This window comes from Terrapene carolina, unplaced genomic scaffold, assembly GCF_002925995.2.
Source record: "Terrapene carolina triunguis isolate 2854851 unplaced genomic scaffold, T_m_triunguis-2.0 Scaffold629, whole genome shotgun sequence".
In the NCBI taxonomy this organism is placed as follows: Eukaryota; Metazoa; Chordata; order Testudines; family Emydidae; genus Terrapene; species Terrapene triunguis.
In genome coordinates this window covers 10,202,566-10,219,994 of record NW_020664980.1, presented here as the reverse complement: position 1 = coordinate 10,219,994, position 17,429 = coordinate 10,202,566, and positions in this window count along the sequence as shown.

Genomic DNA, 17,429 nt, shown 5'->3' with positions numbered 1-17,429 from the left:
TGCAGCATATTTTATTGGCTATGACGTTTTATATATGTAGGAATGATTATCAACTAAGCAGTGCATGGCATGAAATTGCAACCACACAGACTTGGAACCATCACCAGCAAAACATCATTCTGCTAGGCTTTTGCAGCAATTGGTCAAAATCAGACAAAATCTGTGTGTACCGGGGCATAAAAGCACCGTGGAATATTTTTAAATAGTCACCAAAGCATTTATGTCGCAGCAGACAAACACAGGGATTTGTTGCAGACTAAATGGGGTCGATTTCAAGGACTATATATTGGGGTAAGTCCTTTTGTGCCTTAAGAGGCATCATATGGAAGATGATGAATGAGAAGGACTGAGATTTAACAATGTCTGTCCATCTGCATTATTAGGAAATTGATCATATGGGATCAGTGGTGGATTAACTCATGGGCCCAGAGGCCCCAGCTAATTTGGGAGCGGGGGGGCACAACTGTTCTTTGTGCCCAGGGCCCCAATAAATCTTAATGTGCCTTTGCATGGGATATGCCCACTTGATTGTAAAATGATCACCACTCAGTGAATCAGAAGAAGGTGAAATAGCTTAAAGCAGGGTTTCTCAAACAGGGGTTGCCGCCTGTGTAGGAAAAGCCCCTGGCGGGCCGGGCCAGTTTGTTTACCTGCCCCGTCCGCGGATCCGGCCGATCGCGGCTCCCACTGGCCGCGGATCGCTGCTCCGGGCCAATGGGGGGTGCTGGAAGTGGAGGCCAGTAAGTCCCTCGGCCCGCACCACTTCCAGCAGCCCCCATTGGCCCGGAGCAGCGATCTGGGGCCAGTGGGAGCCGCAATCAGCCAGACCTGCGGCCGGGGCAGATAAACAAACCGGCACGGCCCGCTAGGGGCTTTCCCAACACAAGCGGCAACCCCTGTTTGAGAAACCCTGGTGTAGTGGGGCGGCTGCCCCACTCCCTGAGAGTGTGGGCTGCAGCAGGCCACTGGGCCTGCGCAGACAAACAGCCAATAAGAGAAGGGCTTATTGGGAGCCAATCGGGGCCCAGATTGGAGACAGCCAATCAGGGCCAGGCTCAGCCCTATATAAAGGCCTTCAAGAGGGGAAGGTCTGTCTCCAGAGCTGAGAGACTAGCACCTGGACAGCGCAGTGCTGGTCAGGCTCGGGGAGCAGAATGGAGCTCTAGCCCGTAGCCTGCCAGGCTGCAGGCCCTGAAGGGAAGGGCCTAGCGGGTGCAAGGGGCCGTAGGGGAAGCGGCCCAGGGAAGTGGACAGACGAGGGGAGAGAAGGAGGACAGTGATGCTGCCGCCAGAGGGTCCCTGGGCTGGGACCCAGAGTAGAGGGTGGGCCTGGGTCCCCCTCTCCCCCGCTTGCAGTACACCCAGTCATCGGCCGTGGGGAGTGGCCATTATAGACTACACCAGATCCCGGACAGGAGGGATTAGACTTTGAGGTGTATGGTTAGGTATGGTGGCTGGGGTGTAGAGAGACTGTTGATCAACAATGCCCCCCCCCCGGAAGGGGGTGTGGATGGACTAAGGGCACTGCCGGAGGGCAGTCGTCCTGAAGAGGATCCGTGAGCTGGAGAGCGACGCGGGCTCAGATGCCAACCAAGGGCGAGATGACAGACGGGACACCACCAGGAGGGGGCGCTCCACTGGACAGAGCTAATTCCTGAGACAACCAGCAGGAGGCGCCAGGTGGTGAGTCCCAACCTGTTACACCTGGCTTAAAGCTTCCTGCAAGTATGTTGTTGGGGGAATTCCTTCCTTATCCCAAATAATATTCATTTTCTAAATAAAAACTCTCTCAATTGGCTGTGAATACTGGAGAAATTAATTATTAGCAAGAATATTCTTGCATAGTATTTGCTGTATCTATTCAGCACTTTTAACAGCTCCATAACATTTGCTAACAATAAGACATCCTAAAGTACTCAAACTATATTAATTGGATAAAGAAAAGCTTCTTTAAATTCTTTTTTTCCCCACTCAGCCACTCAAACGTCCATAATCTCTTTCAATTACAGACAGACTCCAAAAATGTACTCAAGAAAATCATTTAAGATATAAGTAGACTCAAACTCACCACATGAAAATGAGAAGGAAGATGGCATGAATGCTAGTAGCATATTGCATAGACTGACCAAGTGCAACATAAAGATTTTTTGAAGTCGGATGCAGAGGATAAGAAGTGAAGAAAGGTTTCTTTTTCTAACCCACGGTGTCTACCCAATCCTGAACAACAGAACTGTCCTGAATGACAGCCAGCCCAGTCAATCTGAGTTGCCTCCACTAGGTAATAAATTGAGTTTAAATTGCAGATATGTTTTTATGGATCCACACCAAGCTGTCTACCTCTGGGATGGTAGAATGGTATGGGAAGGTGACGAATCCAGAGCGTTCTTTCATTTCTTCAGCTTCATCCATTGTTGCTCACTGAAGTTCTGGAGGTCCCAGGGAGGATTTAGGCTACAACCCGCTAGTTGGACATATGTCCTTCCTAGTTAGTGGGGACAGTGGGGAAATGCCAGGCCTGCTATTTGTGGAAATTATCAACCCTCCTCTTTGGGAGGACAGTGTGTTGGCTGACATTAAGGAAGAAATTGTTGGGTTCTTGCTCAAGTGAACATCAATGATACGGATAATCCTAATCCTGTTGATCATGGATATCTTTCAAGCCTCCCTTTTTGGGAAAAAACAGGTGAGGAGGTTGTCGTAGACAACTCTGGTAATAACTGGAGTCCCCAGATTTTCTTGACCCCGTTCAATCTGGTTTCAGGCCTGAGTATGATACAGGAAACTGTATGAGTTGTTTTGCTTTATCGTCTACTTTTTAAACCATTGGATTTAGGGATGGTGTTAGATCCTCCGCTACTAAGAGATGCTTAGAGAACAAAATGGCCAGGATGGTTCATTTGCTTGTTTTTTTTCTTTTTTCTAACTGTGTTTGTTTAGAAGGCTCAAAACTTTTGTTTTGGGGATAGACTTGGCTACACATTTTTTGTCACCTCGAGATCAGATTCATGCAGTATGCTCTACATAGAGCTGCTATTAATTATTATTATTAAACATTTATATTGCGGTAGTATGTAGAGGCCAGCCGGGTCAGGGTCCCGTTGTGCCAGGTCCTGTTATACAAACATGTCAAGACCACCTAGGAAACTAAGCTCATGCAGACTGTGGCTACAGACAGGACTGGTTTGGGACCTACGTACCTAGCTGAGAGACAGCATCTCTCCCAGCATGATACCACCACAATGATGGCCAGTGGGAATGCTTGGGTTAACAGCCTGCTGGTTAAAATGGAAGTGTTTGGGGGCAAGGAGTTCTTGGTGAGAGGTATGTGACTCTGGAACTCACTCTGTTACCTTGGTCCATGGTATCCTTACCTTAATTATCTGCAAAGCTTGTCTACATTCCCAGGGTTTGCGAGAAGGTGTAAGGTAAAAAGTCAGGATTGATTGATAGGGGAACCTACTATTTTTGGTAGGTTAAAGGGGCAATTTATATTCTGAGAGATTGGGGCAGATTGGCTTTCAGGAGAATGGTTAAGTCTTCGATTAGAGCTATTTGCCCTTTTGTTTGCATGCTTCTAATATATGTGCAAGAACCTAGAGCCTTGGATAGGCACTTTTAAGCATATTTAAATATACACCATACATGTGGAACCACTTATCTCATTTCCTTGTAAACTTCCGGTAGCAAATCATGTCAGTCTTTGTTTCTGTAGTATTTTAGGCAAAAGTGTTATGTTATTTTCAAAATAATAAGTCATGCAAATATTTTCTTTGGCACTTTGCATGCACACACATGTTTTGCATTGACGAGAAATTATAACGGGCTCTTCTGCCGGATTTACTCAAAACTGGATGGCAAAGCTATTTATATCCTGGAGCTAAAGCTGCCCATACACATTTTCAGAATCTTTTGAGTTTCATTTCAGCTTTGAGGAACCCTTTAATTTCTTTTCCTTGCCTTCCTTTATCCTCCTGGGATCACTTTGTACTTACTGGATTGTCATTGATATTTGCTTTATCTATACTGTAATTATTGCCATCCTTGTCGTACTTTTATAGACTGCAGGAGTCTTTCTTCTGCCACATGTCAGTTACGCTGAACTGAAGTGACTGGATTGTTTATGAGCAATGTTTGCAGGGGCATAACATCAGTTTCAGACTAAAATACCCATAAAGGCTTTAGAGCAATGTCAAACAAAACCCTAAATCCTAATATTAGCTGTCCTACCATGAAGGCAGCGTCCAGGAAAGAAGATCACTGCTTACTCTACAAGGGAAAAGAAAACAAAGGCAAAATAATGGAAAAACTTGCATATAAAAGATAAGAAAACTAAGTCTCATAAGTCTACAACCAGACCAGACATTGCATTGGATTTCAGAGTATTACATCTAATTCTGCAGACAGAACTCAGATCTTTATTACCGATTGTTGTAATGTCATTGCTTTGTGAAATGAGGCCTATATATACATAGTGTATCTGAAGTATAAAACTCCCTATCTTTCCATCCCTGCTACTCAGTTATTAATGAGCTATTACCCCTTTTCCCAAGATTCGTAAAACTATTAGCTTATGCAAGGTTTGAACAAGAATAATGTCATTTCCTGGGAAGTATCACATTGACACTTTCTTCTTAGCAAGTTCTGAGGATAAGAAGTTTGGTCCCATGTTGCTAAACACAATTTGTGAAGCAGGTCATGTGTGGTGGGCAAGGTACCTGATGGGGAGGACAAGGGAAAAATGAGAGGAATTGGCATGCAGTGTCTGAATGCAGGTCAGTTCGTGATTAAAAAAAACTTCAAACATTTTCTGAGCACATAAGAGGCCTGATTTTCCTCTCCCACACTGCTATAACCCAACTGAGAGGCGAATGAGGCCCAACATATGCAAGTAGTCCTTAAGCCTATCTTAATTTAAACATCTGGCACTTATGGAAAAGTGAATCCAGGCTCCCACTAATCAAGGCTTGCTATTATATTTCTGAAGATTGAATCTATAATCATTTTCTCCCATAGCATTTGGACCAAAATTATTATTGTGATATCTATCTACACACACACAGAGACCCCCTTTTTATTCTGGTATATATATTTCTAACATGAGCAATATGCGAAATAGGTTTAATACAGTTTAGGCTTATTGTAATAAGTCACAGGAAGAGAATATTAAAGAGATCTAAGAGATAAAGAAGTAAAATGTGATTGAGTTCTGTCTACAGATTTGTATTTTATGATATGAAACGTGAGCCTGACAGAACATTACAGCAAAGTGAAGCCATAAAGAAACAAGGGCAATTGGGGCAGGGAATGTTAAACGATCGGCTAGGTGATGGCCCCAACAGCAATATAAATATTAATAAAATATCTCTGTAATAAAATGAAGGTAATCAACCATTAGAAGAGATTGCCAAGGGATGTGGTACATTCCATCATCACTTGATGTCTTAGAAAGAGATCCAGTCTTCTTTTAAAATATGTTTAAACACAAGGTGTTGTGCTAGAGACAGGAATTGCTGACTGAAAGTTCATGTTCTGTATTATACCAGGGGTCAGACTGGATCATTATTATAGTTCCTTATGGCCTTAAAATCTAGGAATCTATAAAATGACAGTAGGAGAGGAATGACCCTAAGGAGATTGCGTAACACCTGTCCTAGGTTCCCTGGATGAAGCCGGAGTATGCTGGGATTATCTTGAAACTAGAAATAGGTGAATATTCACAACCAATGATTTTATATGATGAATTTCGCCTTTTCCCACCATCCTTCTCAAATTGTCCATGAACAGACCTGATTATGGCATCCTCAAATTTATTAGTTGTTCAGAATTAGTGATCTGTGAACACAGCCATAACTGATTTTCAAAATCAATATTTCAGGGGAAATATTTTTCTACTATCTGCTCAGCTGGAATTAAAACAGCACTAAAATATATGGAAGTTCTACTAAACATTCTAAAAACATTCAAAGCCATATTCTCAACTGGTGTAAATCAGCCCTGAATGTTTTCATTCAGCAGCCCTCTGCCAGAGGTGTCCGAACTTTGCCCAATTCGCCAGATGTGTGAGGGTTGGTCCTAATTTTGAATGATATGGAGAAGCCTGCCAAGTCCTCCACCTGGACCAGAATGAAGCATAAATACCATCCCCTCAGGCCATATCTCCATGTTAAAGAAAAGGGTAGGGGTGACCTATATTTGACCATCCCTTCTGTTTCAGTGCTCAGAACCTCCTCAACAGTGGCGGATTTAAAAATACAAATCTCAATAGGTTAAAAAAAACAGCCTCAAAGATGCTTTTCCCTAACACTAGCAGTAGAATGTTCTGGAAGAGTACGTTAGCTGAACTTTCTGAGGTGTGTGTTAGAAATATTCAAAAGCCACTAGGGCCTCCTCACTATAAGGGGATTGCCCTGTTCTGAGCTACTTTGTTTTCTGAACTATTCTGACAGGGTCAGGTTTGCATAGTGTCAGAGCCTTATCTGTGAAGCCATCAGTAAAGGGCGAGGTGGAGAGTTCCTCGAAGCTGAGGTACTGTTTACTCTGAATGCCCATGGCTGTCTGTCACTTCACATCCACGATCAGTGCAGAAAGGAGCGTCTGTCTGCTGAACTTGAGGAAGGAAGTTATAGACTTTGAATTTAGACTGATCAATAAAATGTGCCCTTTCACTCCCCCACAACTGCGGACTGGGAATTCTATTCGTGAGGGCTTGTTAGAATATGCAGCATGGAAAGCGAGTCTAACATACTTTTATGACAGATAAAACCACAGACACTTGAGGTAAGATTAAAAATCAGCCTGCTCTGAGGATGTTCACTGGCAGCAGTGATAGGAAATTAGTGTACATGGTTAATGCTGTATTTATCTCTTAACAAGGGACTCCCACAATGAGTTTCCCTATTTGGCTGTGATAAACTCCATGTGCAGTATGGCAGATGTGTGTGTTTGCACATAGGAGGGATCAAGGACGATGGGCTCTAGTCTTTTCCTGGACACCTTGTGTAGAGAGGAAGGGGAAGGCTCTGTGGGGCTAGTGCCAATGGCAGGTCCTATGGAAGGCTCGGACATTCTCTGCACTCCCAGCTGTTGCTGGCCATACTGCTTTGGGGAAGCAGCACTGGGAGACCAAGGACGTCCATCGTCCTCTCCCAGCAAGTTCCTCCCTATATGGGGGAGAGGAAGTTTCAGCCTGTTGGCCTCGCTCTGGGTGTGGTAGAGGTCGAGAGGGTCAGGAACCCTCTTACTGATCCTTTGAGCCATGTTTGGCAGGGATGATTAACAGTGTCCATTCAGGGAGTGAGGATCATCAGCAAAAAACGGCGGCTACCCAGCCCTCCTATCAGTTTGCAAGGAGAAGTTTATCAAGGGGCTCCTGAGAGTTCCCTGTCACCCAATAATGGCCAATCGGCATCTCCAAAAGATAAGTGCCTGCAGCAGACACAGCACATGCCATTGGTTTATTCCTCTCCACTTTGTTTTAATCCTATTGACAATGGCTGGTTTTGTGCTTCACCAGGTTTGATGGCATCAGGCAGCCAAGTTTCACAGCTGCTTCCAGACTCCATGGAATATCTTATTTTGCACTAACCAAAAGCATGCTCTCAGCTCCTCATCCAACAGGTAATACTTCAAACAGCTGGATTTTTCTCTGAAAGAGAAAGTGATAATGATATCTGGGGCTTCTTTTCTATACGAGGAGTTGGTTACAGCTCTGTGTCCAGTAGATACTTCTATAAATGCAGGCTTCGAATAGTTATTCTTTCAAGCTACCCCCGCTGCTTATTATCTGCAATACAGGGGTTAGCTGTACACTGATTATATAAGAGTCATTAAAATAGAGCTGAGCAGGAAATGGTTTTCCTGAGCCTCTGAGAGTTTGAAATTTTTCCATCCTGATTGGGCTAAAAAGTTGAAATCTTGTTAATTTTTCACAAACTGATAGTCTTGAAAAAATTTTCAGACCAGGTCAATCAAAACATTTTGATTTTGACCCTTTCATTTTTTTTTAAACCTTCTTAAAAAGTATATATAAACTAAAATTTCTAAACAAAGTCGTTTTGAACCAAAAATTTCGTTTTCAAAATGTCAAAACAAGACGTTTTGAAAAAAGACAGTTTTGAAATTGTCAAATCAAGAGATTCTTCAAAACAGACCCTTTCTCATGAACAGGGTTGATTTCAAGGAAACGTCATTTTCTGAAAAAGAAAATTGTCAGACTATTCCTGACCAGGTCTAGTAAGCAGAGAACAAACAACTGCACAGGAGAAACCTTGTGAAGCTTCTCTCCTTCGATCAGATTTCTCATCTGGACAATTGCCAAGGTGCTGAAAGAAAATGGAGCAGCGTGTGAAGAGTGAAGGAAAAAAGGAAATCAACAGAGGGCTAATTTTATTGTATTTCCATATGAACAATCACTGTCTACCATGTTCTACTTGCTGACAGAATAGGTGCCAAGAGAAATAGCAGATGTGGCCTTAGCTTTCCTTCCCCCACCAAAGGATATGGATGGTTGTTTTTGTGATAAACGTAGCTGTTTTCAGCAGAATGAAATAAATTAGTTTTACATTCATTACCTAACCACTTTCCTTCCAAACACCACTTTAGACCCCAACCATTACTTTAGCATTCAGAATTACCAATTCAGCATGGTAATTCAAGCACATGAGTAGTATAGTCACTGAGTTCACTGGGACAACACACATGCTTAAATATCATGCTGAATCTGGGTCTAAAGTAATTGCCGTCTTTCCATTCTGTGATCTGTTTTTTCTTTTCACTAACTTGACCGTCTGTTTTCCCACTTTTTTAACACATGCAATGCCAAAATTGTATTTTGAATGCCAGCTAAGTGATCTTCTTTGAAGTGGGTGATAGAACATGCTAGTGGAAATTCCCTCCCCCACCCCACCGAGCTAGAAGGATACTTTTAGAGCTGGCGTAACTGAAGCCTACTACCAGAAGGGATTGGCAGCCACCAAGCCTGAGTTGTCACAGTATTTATGATGTTAAAACATATTGGGCCAGATTTTCAGCCAGACTTGTATTCTCTATAGCCACTGATGTGAATGTACTCAGCTGAATGTACTAAAGTGAGCACATAAAATCAGAGGACAAGGCTAAACAATTTGCCCATAATAAATATTGCAACAGGATATCTCTTTTTAGATTAAAAGTAAGTGTTTAGACAACCTGCGGCGTACCTTAAGGCCTCACACCCAAGTTTCCTCAAGAGATCAAGAGATTAGTTGGCCAATTTATTTATATTTACAGTGTACGTACACGTTTGTCAGTTTGGTGCTAGGAATGTTTCTAGACAATAATTGCTTGCTAATTGGAAACCAAATCAATACATAGACAAGTATGTGTCTGAGAAAAAAAACGGAATGAGGTTTTTTTCCTTTTTCAAAGATGCACAGAGTACTGTTCCAGCACATTAATTATAATGGTGCATAGGGCAGTGAAGAAATTCTGTTCCAGGATTTTTCAGTGACCCTCACAGATGAAATGTTAGCTAAAAAAGTCTACTCTGTTCTAGTGTCACATTCCTTTATTGTGTATGTTGCCTAACATCTTTCAACAATGACAAGTCTTAGGTAAATCAGAGATGAGTTTCTTCCTCAGTAAAATGAGTTCTAATAATGTACATCTCAGAGTGGGTCAGGAACATTCCATCAGAATGAGTTTCCAATGGAAAATGCAGTTTCTGTAAAACTGAAATTTTCTGCAGGAAAATTTTGATTTTTCCATCAGGAAAATTGAAATGAAATATTTCATTTCAGTCCTGTTTAATTCAAATTGGAATATTTCATTTTTAATTGATCCAAAATGCTTTGTTTTGAATCTGTTCAACAAAACACTAACTTTGCTTCGCTGTTGCACTCTGCTTTAAATGGGAGTTGTACTTTCAGCTCCCAGTCTCTCCTATAACCTGGGCTCCCTGGAGGACTACATCTTCCATATGGCAATGCACTGATTTTCTTTTGACCAAGCTGTGTGGTGCATCACACAAGACACATGCCTCTGGGTGCATTATGGGATTGGTAGTCCAGTTAAGAATCTTAGCCCACAGGAGGGAATGGGGGGCTGGAACTACAACTCCCATAAGGCAATGCACAGTAGGGAAATACAGTTTAATGTTGAAATGACTTGAAACAAAACATTAAAGCTTGGAAATGTCAAAATGTTTCAACCAGGGGTGAAAGTAAAATTTCTCTCTTACCGGTATGGGGGAGGGGGGAAGCTTTGCCCCCTGGAAGAGGCGGGGCCTTGGGCAGAAGGGGTGGGGCTGGAGGGGTCAGCGCCCTCCAGCCAGCCCGCCCGCACAGCCCGGGGCTCCAGCGGCAATTTAAAGGGCCCGGGGCTCCGGCCGCTGGGGCTACCTGCAGCAGACGGAGCGCCAGGTCCTTTTAAATGGCCGGCCCCTGGGTAGCTGCTCCTTTTGCCCCCCACCGTCGGCGTCCCAGAGGGGGGCAAAAGAAGCAGGGAAATTAAAGCACTTTAAGCAGGGTCCTTTAAAGTGCTGCCGTGGCAGCGCTTTAAAGTAAGGTGGTAGGGGCCGGTACAGGCGACCACTTTTTACCGGTACGCCGTGCCGGCCCATCCGCCTTACTTTCACCCCTGGTTTCAACACTTCTGAGTTGAATTTTTGGGGAATTCCCATTCTGCAGAAAACTTCAAAATTTCAACTTTTTGTCCCATTTTGGGATGAAAACACATTATGTCAGAATTTCTTGTGGGATGGAAATTCCAATTTGTTCTCAGCTCTAGTACACATTGGTATGTGAATCAATGTTTACTAAAATGTTAATGAAATCAACTTTATTATTATTTATATTGCAACCAAAGTGTAGTAGGTGCTTTACAGGCAAATATACCGAGCAGGTGCCTTCCTGCTCGCAATCAAAATAGCTACAAAAGATGGAAAGAGGATTTGTCCCTGAAGAGATTCATTTACTTGAGCAATTTTGTGCCTACAATTATTTGCATCTGCAGGCTAGGTTGTTAGATGTGTAAGGATCAAATTTTCAGACTAATTTACGTGATATAGGAAGCTAGGCCCAGGCTGCTAACTCACTTGAAAATTTGGCCCTAAATCCTGAATGTGTAGTTTCAAACTGGGATTTTACCTATTTGACCTAAAGTACAGGTGAAAATAACTGTGAGGGCATATTTGTAATTGCAATTTACATCCACAAGAAACAGATAGGCCAACTCCCATGAATTTATCGCGAGAGACGTGATTGCTAAGTAAAATTAAGCCTCACTCATGATCTCGCAATAGAACTCTCAAATGCCAGGGGTTCTTTTTTCAGCTGCGGGAGGATGAAGACTCCAAAGAGAAGCAGAGGTGAAACTGGGAGGGCTGAACTCTGGCCTGGGGACTGAAGTGAGGAGGGTCGAGGCTGATGGGGTGGGGTTGTATTGATGGTGGGTTCTGAGCATATCCGGTGAGTGCTCGGAGCGTGACTTGAGGGCAGTGGGGGTCGATGGGGTTGGGGGGCTAAACTGATGGGGTGGAGATGATGGGGGCTGGGGGACTGAATTGAGAGGGGTTGGGTGGGGACAGAACTGATGGGGGACGGGATTAATTGCTGGGCAGGAGACGGGAAGATGTGGGGGTGAGAGCTCCTGCAGCAGGGGCCAAATCACCTTATCCAGCCAGCACTAATTGTCACATGCAAACACGCTGGAGATGTGCGGTGGGGGGAGGGGAGGGGTTGGTTCAAACATCAAGAGCCTGACCTAGAAAACAGTATAATTTTTTTTTCTAAATGTCATGCTTTTTTGGGCCCATCTCATGATTTTGGGGGATCCGACTCATGATTTTTGAGCTCTTGAAGCTGGCAATCCTGAAAATATTAGAGATTGCAAGACCATCACAATAATCTCATCTGGCTTCCAGCATAATATAAACCATAGCATTTCACCCAATAATTCCTTCATGAAGCTCAATAACTTCTGGTTGAACTAGTAAAGAACAGAAGCCTCTTTTAAAGAACAGAAGCCACTGACTTCACATCTCTTGTGTTATCTTATAATGGTTTTTAAAGGTGAACCGCTTTTAAACTATTACATAATCAATCCCAGCTTCATCCCTCTCCCATATTTTTCCATAGCTCTCAAGTGTTCCTCTGTTTCTATGCTCCATTTTATAAATGGACTCTTATTTGTACAGCAGATTAAAATAGTTACACATCTTGTCCTCTAACATTTACTATGCTGTACATTTATTTGATACTACAGTAAAAGCTGTGTTATCTGGCACTTTATCAACCAAAAAGCTCTAGTAACCGGCATTTCTGATATCTCCCAATACAAATCTTCAATCTAGTAACTGGGACTAGTATACTGCCCAGGAGATATGCAATTGCACATTCTGCACTCTACTTTTATGCAAAAGAGGCAGAAGATAAATAAGCAAGCTGATATCAGGGATTTATTCAAAAAAGCAGCTTCCAGGGTGTGTCATAGGGTTATTACAGATTCAGCCCAATCTCCTACACCTTTTACATCTACAATGATAATTGATGTTGATAATAATGATCCTGAGGCACTTCAAGATCCTGAAGTGCCTTCTGATTCATCAAAGAAAGATTAAATTATGTTCAGTATAGTTTTAGTAATCTGGGTGTACGCCATGCGCTGCCCATAGTGACACGTAGTGTCATAAGATAACCTACTTTATAGAAAACTTTACCTGTATACACCTAAGTGCTTCCAGAAACCAACCACTCTGCAATGCAGTACTGCTACTGGATTGGTGAGTACCTGTATGCTATTTTATACTTTATTCATTTTATTGTATTCTAATTCTTTGAAAATTGGTTTTCCATTGGTAAGTATAACTCTCAGTTAACAGGAATTTTTGATTAACTGGCGCCCCCCATTCTCCCAATATGCCGGATAACAAAGCTTTTTCTGTACTACTAAACAACTGTACGGAGTCTTGCTTTAGCACTATTTCAGGGACTTATAATCATTAGCCCTGAATGTGCACTGTAGCACATGGCGCTTTAATATAGGATGAAATGTGTTGATAAACTAGATGGCGCAATATTTCATTCGTGGATTTTAATTTACTTCCAACCGGGTGGTATTTCTTAGTGTCCCAGAAAGTTAATGTCACTGTCAATAGAGACTGTGGTCACCACTTCAACCATATGGTTTAACTTCCCTAATCAAATGCACAAAAGGAAATACTGATATAAAACTGTGTGTTGGTCATTCAATTAGTTCTCTATAAATCTACCATTCTCAAACTTTATACCCTTTATACTTTATACAAAAGTAATTACAGCTATTTACAGCTAAACATCAAATATTGCAATGAAACACTCATTTCCTTGATGCCCCGGTGCAACTCGTGATGTAACTGACTGTGTTTTGTTCACCCTTTGCTTCTCTAGGATACCATGAATATGATTGAGATCATGCATTTGTGAGACAGCATTTAGGATCTCTGGAGAAAATGAAGCATAAGCCCAATTTTGAAATACTGTGTACTACAGCCCACTTTATGTAGTGTGGCTTTATGTGCACATACAAGTAAACAATTAGATGTTCTGATGCCTAAAGATAGGATATTGCTGTATGAAATGATGCCTTTTTGAATCTGGGAATACTTTTGTATACAAATTGTTTCAGAATGGTCTCAGCACACATCCATTTTGCCACTGTACATTAGGAGCAAATGCAGCCTTTAAAGTTATAGTTCTGAATCCAGGGGCAAGATCCTCAGGTGTTATGAACTGTCATTGCTCTGTTAACTTCAACGGAGTGTGACAAAGTTCCTCCTCTATCTTGGTGGGTCCTGCGCTTATTGGCAGATTTTCTTGCCTCAGAGATTCACCATGTGGGTTGGGGAACAGCCCAGAGACCTTCCCCTCTGGAAGAACCCACAGTTCAGGTCAATTGGGAGGTTTGGGGGGAACCCGGGCCCACCCTCTACTCCGGGTTCCAGCCCAGGGCCCTGTGGACTGCAGCTGTCTATAGTGCCTCCTGTAACAGTTGCATGACAGCTACAACTCCCTGGGCTACTTCCCCATGGCCTCCTCCAAACACCTTCCTTATTCTCACCACAGGACCTTCCTCCTGGTGTCTGATAATGCTTGTGCTCCTCAGTCCTCCAGCAGCTCACTCTCAGCTCCTTACGCCTCTTGCTCCCAGCTCCTCACACTTGCACCACAAACTGAAGTGAGCTCCTTTTAAAACCCAGGTGCCCTGATTAGCCTGCCTTACTTGACTCTAGCAGCTTCTTCTTAATTGGCTCCAGGTGTCCTAATTAGCCTGCCTGCGTTAACTGGTTCTAGCAGGTTCCTGATTACTCTAGTGCAGCCCCTGCTCTGGTCACTCAGGGACTACTCATCCAGTGACCAGTATATTTGCCCTCTACCAGACTCCTGTATCCCACTGTTCTGGGTCTGTCACAGGAGCTATGGCAGTTTGTACAAGTTGAGGATCTGGCCCCAGATATTTCATTTCATGTTAATTACCATTGGCAAAAATTCCCTGTGGCAAAAATGTTATAGACTTGACAGAGATTTTACAGCTTATCTGCACTTTGACCAGGCAGCTTTTGCAACACAATGGCACCAAATTCATCACAAAGCTTTCCTCTGGAGTTATGATCCTTAGCATAGTACTCTTTCCTGCTGACGGCATGGACCTCAGCTGTAGACAGGTATTTCCTTGAAGAAAATGGAAAGAGCAATACCAACGCCTGTAAATCAAGTGACTATACACACGCTAATATTAAACAGCTTTTCCATCCCATATGCTTTCTTCAAATGAAAGACACTCTCTCTTTTCCCTGTCATCACCTTTTCTTGTAAACCTGTCTAATTACGGCATAGTGATGGATAGACATTACAAGATACAAAGGGTCGATAGGTATCAAAAAGGAGCAAATGCTTAGCTGATCTCGACGTATGCAAGACAAAGGGATTGAGCCTGTGAGTAAAGCGACTATAATTTGACCCTAACTAAATAAAAGCTGCTCTTACACGCCACATATTTTAAATCCATTTGCTAGTTTCATTCAGATTCCTATGCTATTGCTACCTTTTTATTTTTTTTAATGGCTTCATTATGCTTAATTGGTGCATTACTAGAGTGACCAGATGTCCCAATTTTATAGGGACAGTCCCGATTTTTGGGTCTTTTTCTTATATAGGCTCCTATTACTCTCCACCCCTGTCCCGATTTTTCACATTTGCTGTCTGGTCACCCTATGCATTACAGGGTGCATACAGGACACTCATGCTATCAGACATTACAATTTCCTATTTTCTATCTGGTACATTTTGAGTTAACTACTGATATGCTCTAACCAGAGCTGAGTGACTTGCTGACGGGGGGAAGGGGAGAAAGAACAGCCATGAATATATTCATTTGAATCTGAATTTGTAGTCCGTCATGTTCATGATCCTCTTCCACTCGCCTTCCACAGACATTTGAGTTTTATTAGCATAACTGCATGTGAAAAGTGAATGCTTAATTTAGTCAATTTGCTAAAAGCAAATTTTGCTATATATATATTTGATTTTTACAATTAGCAGTTAGAGCCATGTGGGTTAATTATGTAAGGCATATGGTGTTGCTTCTGTTTCCTAACTGGATGATTCATGTACATAATAAACAGAGTAATTTGTGAATAAAGCAACTGAATTGTTCACAGAAGAAATTCACAAATAATTTCAACTAACTGTAACACTTCACAATTTTGCAATTTTCTTGGACCATTAATGAACAATAAAAAATGTTGAAATACACCAAATAATGTACATAGGGTGAGTTATTTGCTCAGTTCTAATTCCAGGCTAAAAACAGCAGAAGGTGCACACCAGCTTCCAGAGGAAAATGCATCCTGCAGCTCTGTTACTTTAAATCTGCCTTTGATGGGGGTGAAACCCCATAATGGGCTAGAAAGTGGTTAATAGCCAATTATTTACAGCACAGGTGCAATAGATGTAACTAATCAGTTGCTTCTCAGCCACAGAGGTGGGTCTGGGAGGCATCAGGTGATACCTGGCTTCATAAAAGGGGAAAGAGTTCAGCCTGAAGGAAGGAACCACAGAGGTTCCTCTGGTGGGGCTGGTGCCAGAGTCTGTAGGAGAACAGGACTGTCAGAGAGATACAGTTTAAGGGGCTAGTGCTCACTACTAGAGCTGGCGAGAAGACTGTGGATTGCTAAGAAGGAGGCTGAAGACAGAGCCCAGAAGAAGGGCAGAGTGGTTGGGAGACTTTTTGGGTGTTGGTTTGAGCTTTTGTTGCCTGAAAAAGCAGCTTCTCAGCTGAGGGACTGACTTGTCACCAAAGGCAAATAACCAGCAGGAGGTGTGGGAGATGAAGATCCTTGAGACATCATGCCCTGCTGCCAGGGGATGTTCTAGTGTGAGTGTGCACCACACCATGGCCACTTGATACCATTGTGGATATCTATTTTCCATTCACGTTGCTCTTGCTTCAGTCACTGAGTTGTATATGACTTACTCTCATGTCAGCCACAGAGTACAGCATGTCTGTCCTGCAGCTTCCGCTAACTCCTTAAGGCTTATTTAATTTCCCCTACAGTGCCCAGTGTCTGTAGCAGTTCTGGAATGAGCAGGGCAGGGGAACCTCCGCAGCTCATGCCTAAGGAGCAGTACATTTTCCAACAGCCATCAAGTGATGGTGCCAGACATTTGCTCTCCTTAAGCATGTGGGAAATACTCATGGTGGCCTCACTTGGTGCTAACCGCTCTAACCCTGAAGTACCGGTTGGTGGGGATTGTAGTCTAGGTTTGAGCAAACTGTTGTTTCAATTGGGGATTATTTATTCATCATTTAAGCCTTGCAAGCCCCTGAGCTGATTGATTACTCCATCCAATGCTTCTGTTCATTCCCTGTTATCTCTTATGGGCTGGTCTGCTCCCATTAAAATCAATGTCCCTTCTGCCATTGATATGAATGGGTGCAGGATTACACATTTGCTTTGTGGGTTACTGGGGGTATGTCTAGTCTTAAAATGCTACAGCTGTGCCACTGCAGCTGCATTGCTGTAGCGTTTCAGTGTAGATGCTACCTAGGCTGAAGGAAGAGATTCTACTGTCAGCATAGGTAATCCACCTCCGTGAGAGGCAGTAGCTAGGTTGATGGAAGAATTCTTCCATTGTCCTAGCGCTGTCTATACAGGGGCTTAGTTCAGCTTAACTATGCCTCTTTTTCCCCCCCCCCCCCACATCCCTGAGTGACAGTTATGCCAACCTCATTCGTTTAGTGTAGACCGGGCCCAAATCAAAATCTTCTTTCTTAGGCTGTGATTCAGTACTTTCCTTTGGATTACCATGCTGGTTCTATAACTGTCTTCTAGTCTGAGTTTGGTGTCTTGAGTTACCTTTGTGATTGGTTTCAGAGTGGTAGCCGTGTTAGTCTGTATCAGCAAAGACAACAAG